Source organism: Diabrotica undecimpunctata, chromosome 4 (assembly GCF_040954645.1).
Source record: "Diabrotica undecimpunctata isolate CICGRU chromosome 4, icDiaUnde3, whole genome shotgun sequence".
In the NCBI taxonomy this organism is placed as follows: Eukaryota; Metazoa; Arthropoda; class Insecta; order Coleoptera; family Chrysomelidae; genus Diabrotica; species Diabrotica undecimpunctata.
Window position 1 is genome coordinate 87025261 of NC_092806.1, and position 15606 is coordinate 87040866.

The 15606-nt window shown below is 32.0% G+C and overlaps 1 protein-coding gene across 1 annotated transcript in view; it reads right to left on the reverse strand.

Moving 5' to 3' along the window:
• Nucleotides 1-15606, reverse strand: part of sws (patatin like phospholipase domain containing sws) — a 1321526-nt gene that overhangs the window by 289166 nt on the left and 1016754 nt on the right. The window lies entirely within an intron of this gene.

A 15606-nucleotide genomic window follows, 5' to 3' on the forward strand; every position in this document is an offset into this window, starting at 1 on the left:
CATCTTTTATTCTTATTAATGTTAAAACATCGATACTTTGGTGTTAATTCAATAGCTACTGTGCTGTTTAGTATTCAAAATGAATTATTGAGGATTGGTTGATAACTCTAGGTTATCTGATCTTAAAACTAGAAAATTCTCCGACTCCTATTTTGGGACAGGCTATCGAAGACTTAAAACTAAATCGAGGAAAGAAGACCATTACGTTATTGATCGTCTTGCTAGGAGGCTGCACGAACACATAACTCTGGAGTTAAATAGAACGGCTCATTAATTCGCCAGTGGTCCATATCAGATATCTTTTTAGTGGTCATAACTAAACACATTTTTTAAATGTACTAATCTTAAGTATCTTAATTTAGAGATAATATATACAAAACTAAGATCTAGTAGAATTATCATATTATAAAAACGATAAGCGCAATGACATGATGAGCTATGGACTATAAAATATTCCGTTTCAGATATATAAAAACTATGTGTGATATTAAAGTATGATTAAAAAATATATTATATTGCTTGATCCCCAATATTTTTCAAATAGGAGTATAATTTAAGAAGAGTTAGAGCCGTAATGTAGGACGCCAGAACAACGTTTACAGTGGAAGACATGGAATATGCCTTCATCACATACTCCCACGTAACAACCAATGTCTCATCATTTACAGAAATCACCGTATTTACGTAGATCGAAGGATTGACCAGCATAGCAAAAAATTCCCCAGGTTTGTTAACAATGGAGGTTTTGGGAAGGATTTCGCGTTGAGCGAATTTATCCCAGAACGAATTAAGCATTAGCTTAGCCAACGATCTCAGACCAAGGTTCTCCGTTATTAAGAAAAAATTCCAATCTAACATTCTCACGCAGCAGAAACTGTTAATGTATCGGTTCTTTTCCTCGTCTGATACACACCCTCTCGGCCACCCTGATTCTACCCTGGTTACAAGTAGAAATCAACTGACAATATTCTTGAAGATCATAAAAAGTTTAGTCCCAGTTGCAGATTTATATAAAAATACATCATATTTTCATTTGAAACAACAGCAACAACGAGAAAAATGATAATATTTAGCTGCATTGTAGCAATATTAAATTCTTATACCTAAATGTATTATTTGTTCTGGTTCACAACATCGTCTTTTTTTTATACTAGAATCTTCACGTTTTAACATTGTCTCCCACACGTATACTATATAAGATTTTATATTAAAGAACTAAGCATATAATTAAACCAAAAAGCTCTGCCCCATAAATATGACGAAGGTGGTAAAGAAGGTTGCGAGTATTTACTTCATAATCGAAGAAAAGGATATGCCCACAAGCTTATTAACTAATAAAAATATTCACCGCATTTACTTCAATGCAGAATAGGAAAAACTATTTCTAGATGTGAATGTGTTAATCACGGAATAATCTTATATTGTGAATGTGTGAATTATGTGAATTTTATATGTGACTGTCTTAAATAATACTGTAATGTCTAGGTAGCCATAATAAATTTATTTAAAAATATATTATAGTTATTTTATTAGTACTCTTAAATTTGTTTCAGATTTTGTATTTAATTTTACACATCATCCTGTATTAATAATTTATAATAAAGTTTGTCATAAAAATTTTCATTTTACCCTGTATATATAATATATACAAGTGTTTGTAATATATTTTTTATTACGAAATTTTTTTATTGAACCGTTAATCATTTACCATAATTATTCTAAAATAATATAAATTTGTCTATGCATGCCAAAATCCGAAACCGTATGTATTCGCTCGGTGCGTGACTGACGCGACATCTACCGCCTTCATCTGACAGTTTTGGACCTCCCAATTTGAGGTTAAACATATGTTAAATAGATACGAAATTGACAAGTATTAATAATTAGTTTTTTAATTATATTTTTTCAGTTTATGTACAAAATAAATTTAGTATTAAAAATTGAGTTTCTAAAAAGTCATCATAATTTATCTTTTCAACCCCAAACGGAAAAGAAAGGGAAAATCTAGTACTGGCATATCGAGTTTTTGCATGTGGAACAGCATGTAATTAAAAACAATAATAGTAAAAATTATGATATAAAAGCTAAAGTCATCTGGCAGGCTAGTTAGCTTGAAGCCTTATGAAATATCATTTAAGGTAAATTATTTAAATTTTTCCTATTTCAATTGCATAAAAATGAAATTATGTGATATTTACTTTTTCTTATTAATAGCACGAATCCATTTTTTCTTTTCTCTAATTTATATGTAATCTTTGGAAACCTATAAAAGCTACACTTACTATTTTTGCTATTATTAGCACAATTAAATACGCAACATGTATTTGCACCCATTTTTGATAAAATTGGTGACGCACGGAGCGAATAACAAGACGATTTTGTTGCACACGTAGAATACCGGATATGCGGTATATATTACTAGATACAATGACCGTGAGAAACGCTGTTATGGCAGGAATTTTATTACTTGGCGATATTGTGCAATAAACTATTTCGAGATCTGTCAAAAAACTGTCAAAGTTGAAACACGCTTTTTGAAGTTCCTTATAATTTTTTAGAGATTTAAATAGTATTAAATACAGTTCCGTAGTAGTATTCATAGAAATTAGACGTACAATTAGAAATACAATTAATATTGTGCTTTAAATTGTGAAATTTGTTGCATTCTAACAGCAATATCGTTTGTTGAACCACCTACCATATGAGTGTCAATAGCGGGGGGAAACCCCCTGACCCCAAAAAACCCACAAAACCAGCTATATCTGGAAATATATTCGATAGTCAAAGTGATGCCGAAATGGATATTTCTGTAAGTACTCCAATTCCAATCAATTTGATGAATAATGCAAATACAACCAATCTGAATAAGACACAACAAAAAGTAATAAAACAGGTAAAGCAAGCATTTTTATTCAATAGTAATGATCTAGGCCCATATCATGTATATATCGAGAATAGCTCTACCGAGTTTAAAGGTAAACTAAATCCTTTAAAGATTGGTGAAATTATTTTGTCTAACTTTCCTGAAGCAGACAATATGATTTCAAGTATAGACGCCATTGGCCGAAATAGATTTAGAGTCAAATGCAAAGATTATAAAACTGCCAATAACCTCATTAAAAACAAAACTCTAGAAATATTTCGTTTAAATAATTTAGATCTGTATATTCCAAAATTTATTTTACACAGACAAGGAGTTATTAGGGATATAGACACAGATTTATCGGAAGAGTATATTAAAAATAGAATTAAACAGTATGATAGTCATTGCATATTTGAAATTGCAAACGTTAAAAGAATTACGCGTAAAGTAGAAAAAATTGTTAATGAGGAAAAAATTGTCGAATATGTCCCTACTAAATCTTGTATTGTGACCTTTAAATCGCAAACTTTACCTAAATATATAGTAATCAATAAGGTTATTAAAGAAGTTGAAATATATAAACAGAAAGTTTTGTTATGTTTTAACTGTCTTAGATACGGCCACTTGGGAAATCAATGTAGGAGTCAGCCAAGATGTAACAGATGCCAAGAAACCCATAATTCAAAGAATTGTACAAAAGTTGAGTTCACACAAGTATGTTTCAGTTGTAAGGGGAATCATTTGACCACAAACTTAAGCGCATGCCCAGAATTTACACGAAAAAAGTTAATAAAAGAGTCGATGGGTTTAACAAACGTTAATTTTTACGATACAAAGAAACAAGTGCCTAAGAATTCATATGCTAGTGTTCTTAGGACCAATACAGCCAACAATGATACAAATTTTCCACAAAATTCACAACCTTGTACTTCCTCCCAAGGAAATAATTTTGCTAAATTTATATTTAATCCTCACACAAATACCAGTAGGCCGAATAAAAGGCAGAAACCAAATAATTCAGACCCAACTGATATAGCTAGAAAAGAAATAGTATCTACAGTTTCCATTCCAAAACATCTAGTTAAAAGTCAATTTTACCAAAAAAACTTAAACATTGCAGATTCACGGTCAGAAGAGTTAAATTCTTCTGTAATAAATGTCATTTTAGATTCGGTTCTTACAATTATTAATTCAATTAAACAAAATAATAATTTTAATATTTCAAAAGCTGATGTAATTCAGATAATTAGTAACCATTTTAACCAAAATCTAGCATCAAATTCGCAGACTTAAATAAAATAAACATATTACAGTGGAACTGTCGTTCAGCAGTTGCCAATAAAGAAAATTTAGAATATTTACTTCATCAAAACGACATCACTATCGCTCTATTATCTGAAACCTGGTTCAAACCGGGAAAATATTATAATTTTAAAGAATTTAATTATTGTGTTCGAGCTGATCGCCCTGATGGATATGGCGGTTGTGCAATCCTTTTGAAATCCAACATCATATATGAGGAAATAAATTTTCAAAATACGTATTCGTTTACATATAAGTGTATTTCAATAAAAATTTCACATTTCAAGAAACCTTTACATATAATTTCTCTATATAATGAACCCAGGAATAAAGTTTTAATTCAACAATGGATCAATTTTTTAGAAAATATACCAAAACCATTTATAATTGGAGGCGATTTTAACGCACACAATTTGGCATGGGGCTGCGAAGTTGATGATAGATTAGGTAAAGATCTTCTAGATGCTATAGAATACTGTAATTTAGAATATTTAAACGACGGATCCCCCACTCTTGCTATTTCCAATAAACCTTCTGCTGTAGACTTAACCATTTGTTCCCGAGATATCGCCTCTCATTTTCGTTGGAATACTCTACAAGAACCTTATGGATCTAATCATGTGCCAATTATTTTTTCATCACAAAGTTTCTCCGCAGCAGAAGCCACATCCAGTAGAAAACATAGAATATGGAACCTTAGCAGAGCCAATTGGATGATCTATACCAGTACTTTGGAAACAATGAAAATACCATTAATCTACGAAGAATTGTTGACAAATATAAACCAAGCAGCCAACGTCGCTATCCCAAAACATTCTTCCATTAAAGAAAAAAACATATTCCGAAACCATGGAGGAACAATAATTGTCAGTTAGCAGCTGAAAATAGAAAACATGCGTTTATAAATTATAAACAGAATCCAACGCTCCAAAACCTAATGGAGTATAAACGACTAGATGCTATTGCAAAGAAAATCTTCAAACAGAAGAAAAAGAAGAATTGGATTGATTTTTGCGAAAGCCTTAACTCAAGAACACCAATAAAAGATGTCTGAAAAAAAGTTAATTGTTTTAAAAACCGCAAACAAGCCAACAAAGTACCTATTGATCCCGAAGATAAATGGTTGCAGGAATTCCATAGAAAAATTGCACCGGCATGGGTTCCAAATGACGACACTGTACAAGAACATATCCAAACAGTACCCCGACAAAAGCACAATTTTGACGAAAATTTTCATTTATGGGAATTGCATCGAGCCCTTGAACAAAGAAATAATACTTCTCCAGGTATTGACAATGTGTCATATTCGCTGTTATACAACTTACCTATAGAATATAAAATTTCACTAGTAAACATTTTCAACAATATTTGGAAAAATAAGACACCAGTACCAAATAGTTGGAAAGAGTACCTGGTAATTCCGATTAAAAAACCTGGCAGACCAGAACGTGATCCAAGTTCTTACCGACCTATCTCCTTATCTTCATGTGTTTTAAAAACATTTGAAAGAATAATTAAAAATAGATTTGAACATTGGCTAGAACACGATGGTATACTTCCAAGTTCCCAATATGGTTTTCGCAAGTCTAGGACCACTCAAGACGCAACTACAGCTCTAGTTACTTCAATTCAGCTTAATTTTACATCAAATAAGTCTACAGCAGCTGCGTTCCTTGACGTTTCTGCTGCTTTTGATAATGTTAATTTAAACATTCTTTACCAAAAAATGTTGTATATTGGAATCCCTAGATCATTTGCACTCTTTTTAGAATCTTTGTATTCTAACAGACTAACTTTTTTAAAAATTAATAATGAGGAATTTTCATACTCTCGACTCACTAATATTGGATTGCCACAGGGGAGTATTTTAAGCCCGATTTTGTACATTCTGTACAACATAGATCTTGAAGTTAGTATACCGAACCATACAAAAATTCTTCAATATGCTGATGATGTTGTTTTATACACAGCAGGAAAATTGTTAAGTACCTGTGAGGATAATTTGAAAGTCACATTAGAAATCGTAAATCAGTACTATGAAGAAATACGTTTATCAATTTCTGACACAAAAACTGAGGTGTGTTACTTTTCACAAAAACATAGAGTTCCACAAGGCAATCTTAATGTGGGAAAGTTTAATTTCCCTATAAAAAACTGTATTAAGTATCTTGGTACCTATCTAGACAGGAAATTGTTATGGAAAGATCACATTCATCAAATTGTCAAAAAATCAGAAAACTCAATAAACATTTTAAGAGCTTTCTGTAAAACAAATTGGGGAGCAGACCCAAATATTGCTTTGATGTTTTACCGTAACATGATCAGGCCGATTTTTGATTATAACTGTCATTTATTTGGATCAGCGTCCAATACACATCTAAACAAACTTGAAATTCAAAAAAATAAATGCCTGAGATTATGCCTAGGTTATTTAAAATCCACTCCAGTCCAAATAATGGAAAATGAAGCGGTGGAACCTCCATTGCATTTACGCCGCCAATTTCTTAGCGACAAATTCACAGTCCGAATTATGTCCAAAAATTGTAAATACCTTCAAGATCTTAATGAGCTATCAGTTTTAGACCTCACCCGTAGGTACTGGAGAACTAAAAAATCTATACCTTTGGTAGAAAGCTATCTAAGTACGGTAAAATATAACGATATTCTCTATAAAAGCCAAATTCCGCCCTACTACGGTGAAATGGCAAAAACACTATTTTCTAGAAAGGTTAGGATATGTTACTTAAACTCACATTTACTCCCAAATATGTTTGATATAATTATTAAAGAAAAATGGACAAATTATCAGTACATTTTTACTGATGGGTCAAAAGATGCAAATGGAACGGGCTGTGCAATGTTCCACGAAAATAAAAATTACCATCACCAGTATAGCTTACCCAGTGAATGCTCAATATACACAGCAGAAATGATGGCAATAATGTTCGCTCTTCAGTATGTAGTACTGAATCCGACTAGCAACTATGTTATATTTACTGACAGTAAAAGCGTGGTCGACAGATTTAACAACATTCAAACAGTTAAACAAATAAACCACATTGAACTGGAAATTCTTAAAATTCTTTATGAAACTATACAATTAGGATTAAATGTAATAATTACATGGATCAAGGGCCATTCGGGAATAAAAGGAATAAAAGATCGTTGACAATTTGGCTAAATCAGCATACATGCTTGGAAAAAAAGTAAACAGAAATTTAATTCCAGCGACAGATATTGACACCGTTAGTAGACAAAAACTTAAAAATAATTGGCATTTACATTACAGAGAATGTAAGACTGGCTTAAACTTTTATCATTGTAACACTAGGATACCCTCCATAAGATGGTTCTACACAGAATCTAATCGACATTTTATAAAGACCATTAATCGGCTGAGAGCAAAGCATGCTCTTACGCCATCTTACATGCATGGAATCGGCTTATCAAATACTCCCAATTGTACTTGTGGTAAAATAGGCGATCTAACACATATTATATTAGAATGTGATTTACAAATTATTAATATAAACGAACTTTATAAGGAATTAATAAATTCTAAGTGTTGTTTTCCAACAAACCTTAATCTTTTAATATTTTCAAATAATATGGAAATTCTTCATTGCATTTACAAACATGTTAAAATATGTAAATATAAGTTGTAAATAGTATATAGGCGTAATCTGTTAATATGGTTTGAACAAAAAAAACAAAAAAAAAGTATACCACAAATTAAAAAAAAAAACATAAAAGAATTAAGAAAATAGAAATAGAACAAAAAACAAAAAAATAAATCCAAAAAAAAAGAACAAAAAAAGCAAAAAACAAAAAAAAATCAAAACAGCAACAAAACAAAACAAAACAAAAAAAAACAAGAAAATAATAAAAGAATAAAAAAAACAAAATAAAAATATATCAAAACAAAATGTATGTACCTATCCATAAAAATATTAGCTATATGTAGTACTAACATTGGACTATGAATCTGCAATCAATAATAATTGAAATTCAGTCGATTTTAACAATAAACACAAACAAGTCTGGCTAATTGGCTCTGCCAAAGCCATTTTTCAAAAAAAAAAAAAAAAAAAAAAAAAACTATTTCGAGGAAGATAGACTGAATCACGTTGCTTAGTTCATTCTTTGTTTGACTTTTGCTAATGGTGAGACTTGTGAATTTGCGTGGTATTGTAAAGTGGTTATAAAAAGTAAGTTTTTAAATGTTTATTAATGTTTTATTAATTTTTGATGATTTTATTATGTTGTAAAGGCCCCTTCGATTGGGAAGAACATAACGTGTAATTTTCAAAATCAACATATTTACAGGGTATTCATATTATTATTATTTTATTATATTATATTATTATTATTAAAAAAAGCTGTTTTAAAAATTCGTATTATTTTAATTTTGTGGTAATAAATATTGATTAAATAATAAAACATTTAAAATTTTTCAAATATTCTGAGGGATGTTTTTACGTTTTTCATTCCTTTGTCGTATATATCAAGTGTGACATATCAACCTAAATGTTTTTTAAAATTAAAGTTAATTTCATATGACTTTTTCAATTTTACCCCCTTTTGAGGGATATTTTCACGTTTTTCATTCCTTTGTTGTATATATCAAGTGTGGCATATTAAACTAAATGTTTTTTAAAGTTAATTTTATATGATTTTTTCAATTTTACCCCCTTTTGAGGGATGTTTTCACGTTTTTCGTTCCTTTGTTGTATATATCAAGTGTGACATATCAAACTAAATGTTTTTTAAAGTTAAAGTTAATTTTATATGATTTTTTTAATTTCACTCTCTTTTGAGGGATGTTTTCACGTTTTTCGTTCCTTTGTTGTATATATCAAGTGTGACATATCAAACTAAATGTTTTTTAAAGTTAAAGTTAATTTTATATGATTGCTTCAATTTCATCCCGTTTTGAGGGATGTTTTCACATTCTTCGTTCCTTTGTTGTATATATCAAGTGTGACATATTTAACTCAATATCTTAGAAAAATATCACATAAATGTCAAAAATGGTCAAATATCACATAATATATCATATTTTATGTCAAACGTCACGTCATATATTTAATGTCACATATTATGCCATTTTGCAACGTCATACGCCAGATGTCACATTTTATGTCACGTGATACGTTGAATGTCACGTTTTATAACACGTCATACGTCAAATATCATATAATATATCAAATTTTATGTCAAACATCACGTCATATATCTAATGTCACATATTATGCGATGTCACAACGTCATACGTCAGATGTTACATTTTATGTCACGTCATACGTTGAATGTCATGTTTTATGTCACGCCATACGTCGAATGTCACACAATATGTCACATTTTATGTCAAACGTCACGTCATATATCTAATGTCACATAATATGTCACGTTTTATGTCAATAGTCCAGTCATACGTTGAATGCCACGTTTTATATCACGTCATACGTCAGATGTCACATTTCATGTCACGTCATACGTTGAATGTCACGTTATATGTCACGCCATACGTCGAATGTCACATACAATTTCACATTTTATGTCAAACGTCACGTAATATATCTAATGTCACATAAGATGTCACGTTATATGTCAAACGTTCCGTCATACGTTGAATGTTACGTTTTATGTCACGACATACGTCGGATGTCACATTTTATGTCACGGCATATGTCAGATGTCACATTTTATGTCACGTCATACGTCAAATGTCACGTCCTGCGTCGAATGTCACGTCATTCACGTCATTTAACGCCACATTTCACGTCAAATGTCACGTCATGCGTCGAAAAGAAGAATAATTGACGCCGATGTCCAATGAGAACGATCTATGGTGGAGGCGTCCCACGAAAAGACACCCAAACGCCCCCCCCCATTCCCTAATAATAACAAAGATACGCCTCAACGTACACCAATGAGAACGACTGGTGGAGGCGTATCACGAAAAGACACCCAAATAATGTATTCTCATAAAACATCCAAGTAAAATGTTCACGCATGTATTCTATTAGAACATTTTTCTTTGTATTTTCAGTAGATTATTTCGACAACTGTGTCAACTGTGTTCAACAAAAAACAATAAAAAGAGAAATCAAACGATTTCTACCTAGCTAAACCGAATTCAAATGTTTACCACTGTGTTTCCTAAAACTTGCGAAACAAACAGCTGGATAAATTATTCGGCAAGGGAATCTAAAATTGCATTCCACATGCCGTTCATCCTGGTCAAAATTAGTAGTGAATTCAGTTTCTGGTACAGTTATATTAAAAAAAAAGGGTACAAGTATTAGAAAGAGAAGTTAACGTCATCCTATTTGTGTAAAACCGGCTGGGATTTTTGGAGGTTATCAAATGTCACAGGTTATTAAAAATATAAATCATTGGCGTTGAGCATTAATTAGACGAAACCATTTATTCAACAATTATATAAAGAATAATTTTAATGACTGTTACAAATAGAATTTAGTATTTGGTGATAGAACCGTTTGCTTCTATAACTTTATTTAGTCTATTTGGCATACTTTGAATTATATTAGATATCATATTTGGATCAAGATCTTCCCAGCACTCTAAGATTGTATCCCACAATTGATCTGAATTTTGTGGTATAAAATTTCTTTTATATATTTTTTTAACAATTATGCCCCAAATGTTTTCAATTGGATTTATATCTGGACTGTGCGCAGGCCATGGCAATACTTCCAGGTTTTGCGTTTGAAACCAATTCCTTAGGGCATGGGCAGTGTTGCAATTATCTTGTTGATATATAAAAGTACTATTAGGATACAATTGCTCAATAGAAGGGAACATTGCGTGTTCCAAAACGTTAATGTAATTGTCGGCAGTAAATCTTCATGTATTTCGACCTCTTTATGTCTCGTCAGAACGGTATAGCCACTGCTCTGAACCAAAACAAAAATCTCTCCCGTCCTAGACAATAGTTATCAAAATAACTATATACGGACGTAACTACGCCATCTAAAAACAAAAAGAGAAATCAAACGATTTCTACCTAGCGAAACCGAATTCAAATTTTTACTACTGTGTTTCCTAAACCTTGCGAAACAAACAGCTGGATAAATTACTCGGCAAGGGAATCTAAAATTGGATTCCACATGCCGTTCATCCTGGTCAAAATTCGTAGTGAATTCAGTTTCTGGTACTCCAAACGAAGTAAGTAATAAAACATAATGACGGTATTAGATTTTTGTTTTGATACAAGGCAGCGACAACCGCTTATACGTATTTCGACCTCTTTAGGTCTCGTCAGAACGGCATAGCCACTGCTCTGAACCAAAACAAAAATCTCTCCCGTCCTAGACAATAGTTATCAAAATAACTAAATACGGACGTAACTACGCAATCTAAAAACAAAAAGAGAAATCAAACGATTTCTACCTAGCGAAACCGAATTCAAATTTTTACCACTGTGTTTCCTAAAACTTCGAAACAAACAGCTGGATAAATTACTCGACATTAGGATTACTCGGATTCCCTTAGGGAATCTAAAATTCCATTCCTTGCCGAGTAATTTATCCAGTTGTTTTTTTCGCAAGTTTTAGGAAAGACAGTGGTAAAAATTTAAAATCCGGTCCGTATATAGTTATTTTGATAACTATTGTCTAGGACGGGAGAGATTTTTGTTTTGGTTCAGAGCAGTGGTTATACCGTTCTGACGAGACATAAAGAGGTCGAAATACGTATAAGCGGTTGTCGCTGCCTTGTACCAAAACAAAAATCTAATATCGCCATTAAAAAACAATAAATTTAAACATTACTTTTTTTTTATTGAGTATCTTTGCTACAATATTAAAAATATTTTTTCGTATTTCAAGTAGACATTCTGGGGCCTCTTCAAAATATTCCGTCGTTGATTTGGTCTTCTTAAAATCATAATAAATGTCAATCATTGTTGCATCTTGCATCTAGACCTTTGTACCTACTACCACGTTTGTCGTTATTCCATACTATATGAGTAAAAGGGCTGTGTGAGTTCTGGCTATTTTCCCATGTTAAATTCCATAAGAAATCGCTAAGGTCCATTCTGGTCATTTTTGGCTATTTTGTGGTGGAGGCGCGACAGCTTATCGGATCGTGACGTACGAGGGCTCGTTAGAACAGGGAGGAGGTAACGAATACGTTGAAGCGAAAAACAAAGATAGCGGCGTATTGCCAAAAGGACACTAAGCTTGTAACGTCTAAAGGGCTCAACGTACCACAACGTGTAAGGTATCGATGGAAAAGGGATGGGCAAACGAATACGTAGATACAAAAAACAAAGATGGCGTCATTGCCAAAAGGACACTAAGCTTGTAACGTCTAAACAGGTCAACGTATAACAACATGCAAGGTATCGATGGAAAGGGGAGGTGGTGGTGAATATGTTAAAATGAAAATCAAACGCAAAGACAATGCTAAAACGGCACTATATCGTATCTCCATCGTTATTCGTCAGATTACTATGCGTAACACGTTAAATGAAAGAGGGGGGGATATCGAATACGTTAACACAAAAAACAAAGACAAGACATTGCCAAAACGGCACTATACCGTATCTCTGTTGTTATTAGTCAGATTTTAACGTGTGAGACGTCAAATGAAAGAGGATGGGATATCGAATATGACAACAGTAAAATCAAACATGGCAACATTGCCAAAACGGCACTATATCATATCTTCGTTGTTATTGGTTTAATTACTACGTATGGAGCGGTAAATGAAATAGGATGGGCTAATGAATATGTTATCACAAATAACAAACGCAAAGACATCGCCAAAACGACAACCACGCTATATTAATATACTTAAAACGTAGTTTCAATGCTTAAACATCAGCTAACAGATATCTAACCCGATCTAACATATAGCATACGTATACCTGACGCAATCTAACGCGTTCTAACTCATATCAGACGTATAGCATACGTATATCAGATGTACATCAGACGTATAGCACACGTATATCAGACGTACATCAGACGTATAGCAGACGTAGAGCAGACGCAATCTAACGCATAGCAGACGTATATCAGAAGCAATCTAACTCATATCAGACATATAACAGACGCGATCTAACTCATATCAGACGTATAGCAGACGTATACCAGACGCAAGATGGGACAGAATAATCGCTAAAAAAAATCTGTAAGAAAAACGAAATTTGTCAGAGTAAGAAATGAAAGAATCGTAAGAAATTATGTACGTTAACAACAGAATAACGAAGGACATCACAACTACGCTGGTATGAATACGTCCAAAAAATGAGCGACAACAGAATAACAAAAAGTATTATATTGGACACCACAGGAAAGACGGAAATGTAGGTAATCAACTACTTACTATACATAAATATATAAATCTCATCTGAGCAGTCATTACAAGTATCCTTCGAACAGTAACTACTATACACAACTCACAAATATGATTATTGATATATGATAACGTTTTATTGCATACCATATTTTATCTACAACAATTACTATTTTACAACGATATTCAGATATAATCCAATTATAACGAGGACTAACAAATGAATGTTTACCACTCTTCCAGTACGTTCAAACAACTAACGTATATTACTCGACATAGATATGAGTTGGATGATCACAAACCGATAAGGACCTAAACGTTCTCTACAAAACCACATGAACGACCACTACTATACACAAAAATCTCCACTGAACGTACAATTCGACAAGAGTCTCCGCTGAACGCTCACTTATACACACAGATCTCATCTGAACGTACAATTAGTCAAGAGTCTTATCTAAACATCCACTACTATACATAAATCTCTAATATGACTATTTCTCGATTTGTTGCATATTATATTTTATCTACAACAATTACCATTTTACAATGATATTCAGATATAATCCAATTATGACGAAGACTAACCAACGAATAATTATCATCCATAAATTATGTTCAAACAAACTAACGTGCCGAAAGACCATTACATTATATCTTCGTTGATATTTATCTGATTTTGACGCACGAGGCGTTAAATAAAAGGAGAAAAAGTGTAAATATTTGCATACTATAGTTTATCTACGACGGGCAAATAATTTATTGTTTTAAAGTGGATAATGTCCGTAAGAATATATGTTGGTCGTAGATGGTTCTTCGATAGCCATCAGGCAACAATTTCCTCTGATCATTTATAAAACATACGGAATGCTCTGTATATACCTAACCCTAGTTGACATCGCACTTTGCAGGTCCTGACTCACGATAAACTAATAGGTTTAAGTACAACTTTCTTCGTGAAGGTACATAGGCGTGCATCCGTGCAGGAAAAACTTGACCATCCTTTTTATACTACGTAAAGAACCATCAAATATTCAACGTTAAGATATTTCAGGTATATTAACAAAGAAAAATTAAACTAAATACATTTTTAGAGTATACATACTTATAGAGTATATATAGTTATAGAGTATATATAGTTATAGAGTATATATAGTTTTAGAGTATACACTTTGGATGTGAAAATTGAAAGTAAATATATTATGTTATATGAAAGAAAAACTCAGTCATCAAGTAAAGACATGACTACCACAATACGCTACAGTAACTCTAAGACAGAAATGCTGTACATGAAATGATAGAAAAATGTATAAAATATCTGACATAGAAACACGTAAGAGAGAAAGCATGGACAATAATGATGGAAAGAGTATGAAATATCTGACATAGGAACACATAAGAAAGAAATGCTGTACATAAAATGATAGAAAACGTGTAAAATATCTGACATAGAAACACGTAAGGCAGAAAGCATGGACAATAATGATAAAAAATGTATAAAATATCTAACATAGAAACACAGCTGTGCATAAAATGAGAGAAAATATCTGACACAGAAACACGTAAGGCAGAAAGCATGGACAATAATGATCAAAAATGTACAAAATATCTATCATAAAAACATAGCTGTGCAGAAAATGAGAGAAAATATCTGACATAGAAACACGTAAGACGGAAAACATTAACAATAATGATGGAAAATGTATAAAATATCTGACACAGAAACACGTAAGGCAGAAAACATGGATAATATTGATAGAAAATGTATAAAATATCTACCATGGAAATACGTAACACAGACATGCTGCACATAAAATGATAGAAAATGTGAAAAATATCTGATATAGAAACACGTAAGGCAGAAAGCATGAATAATAATGATGGAAAATGCATAAAATATAAGACATAGAAACACGTAAGATAGAAATGCTGTACATAAAATAATACAAAATGTGTAAAAATATACAAATGTACAAAATATCTAACATAGAAACACAGCTGTACATAAAATGAGAGAAAATATCAGAAAGCATGGGCAATAATGATGGAAAATGTATCAAATAGCAGACATAGAAACACGTAAGATAGAAATGCTGTACATAAAATAATAAAAA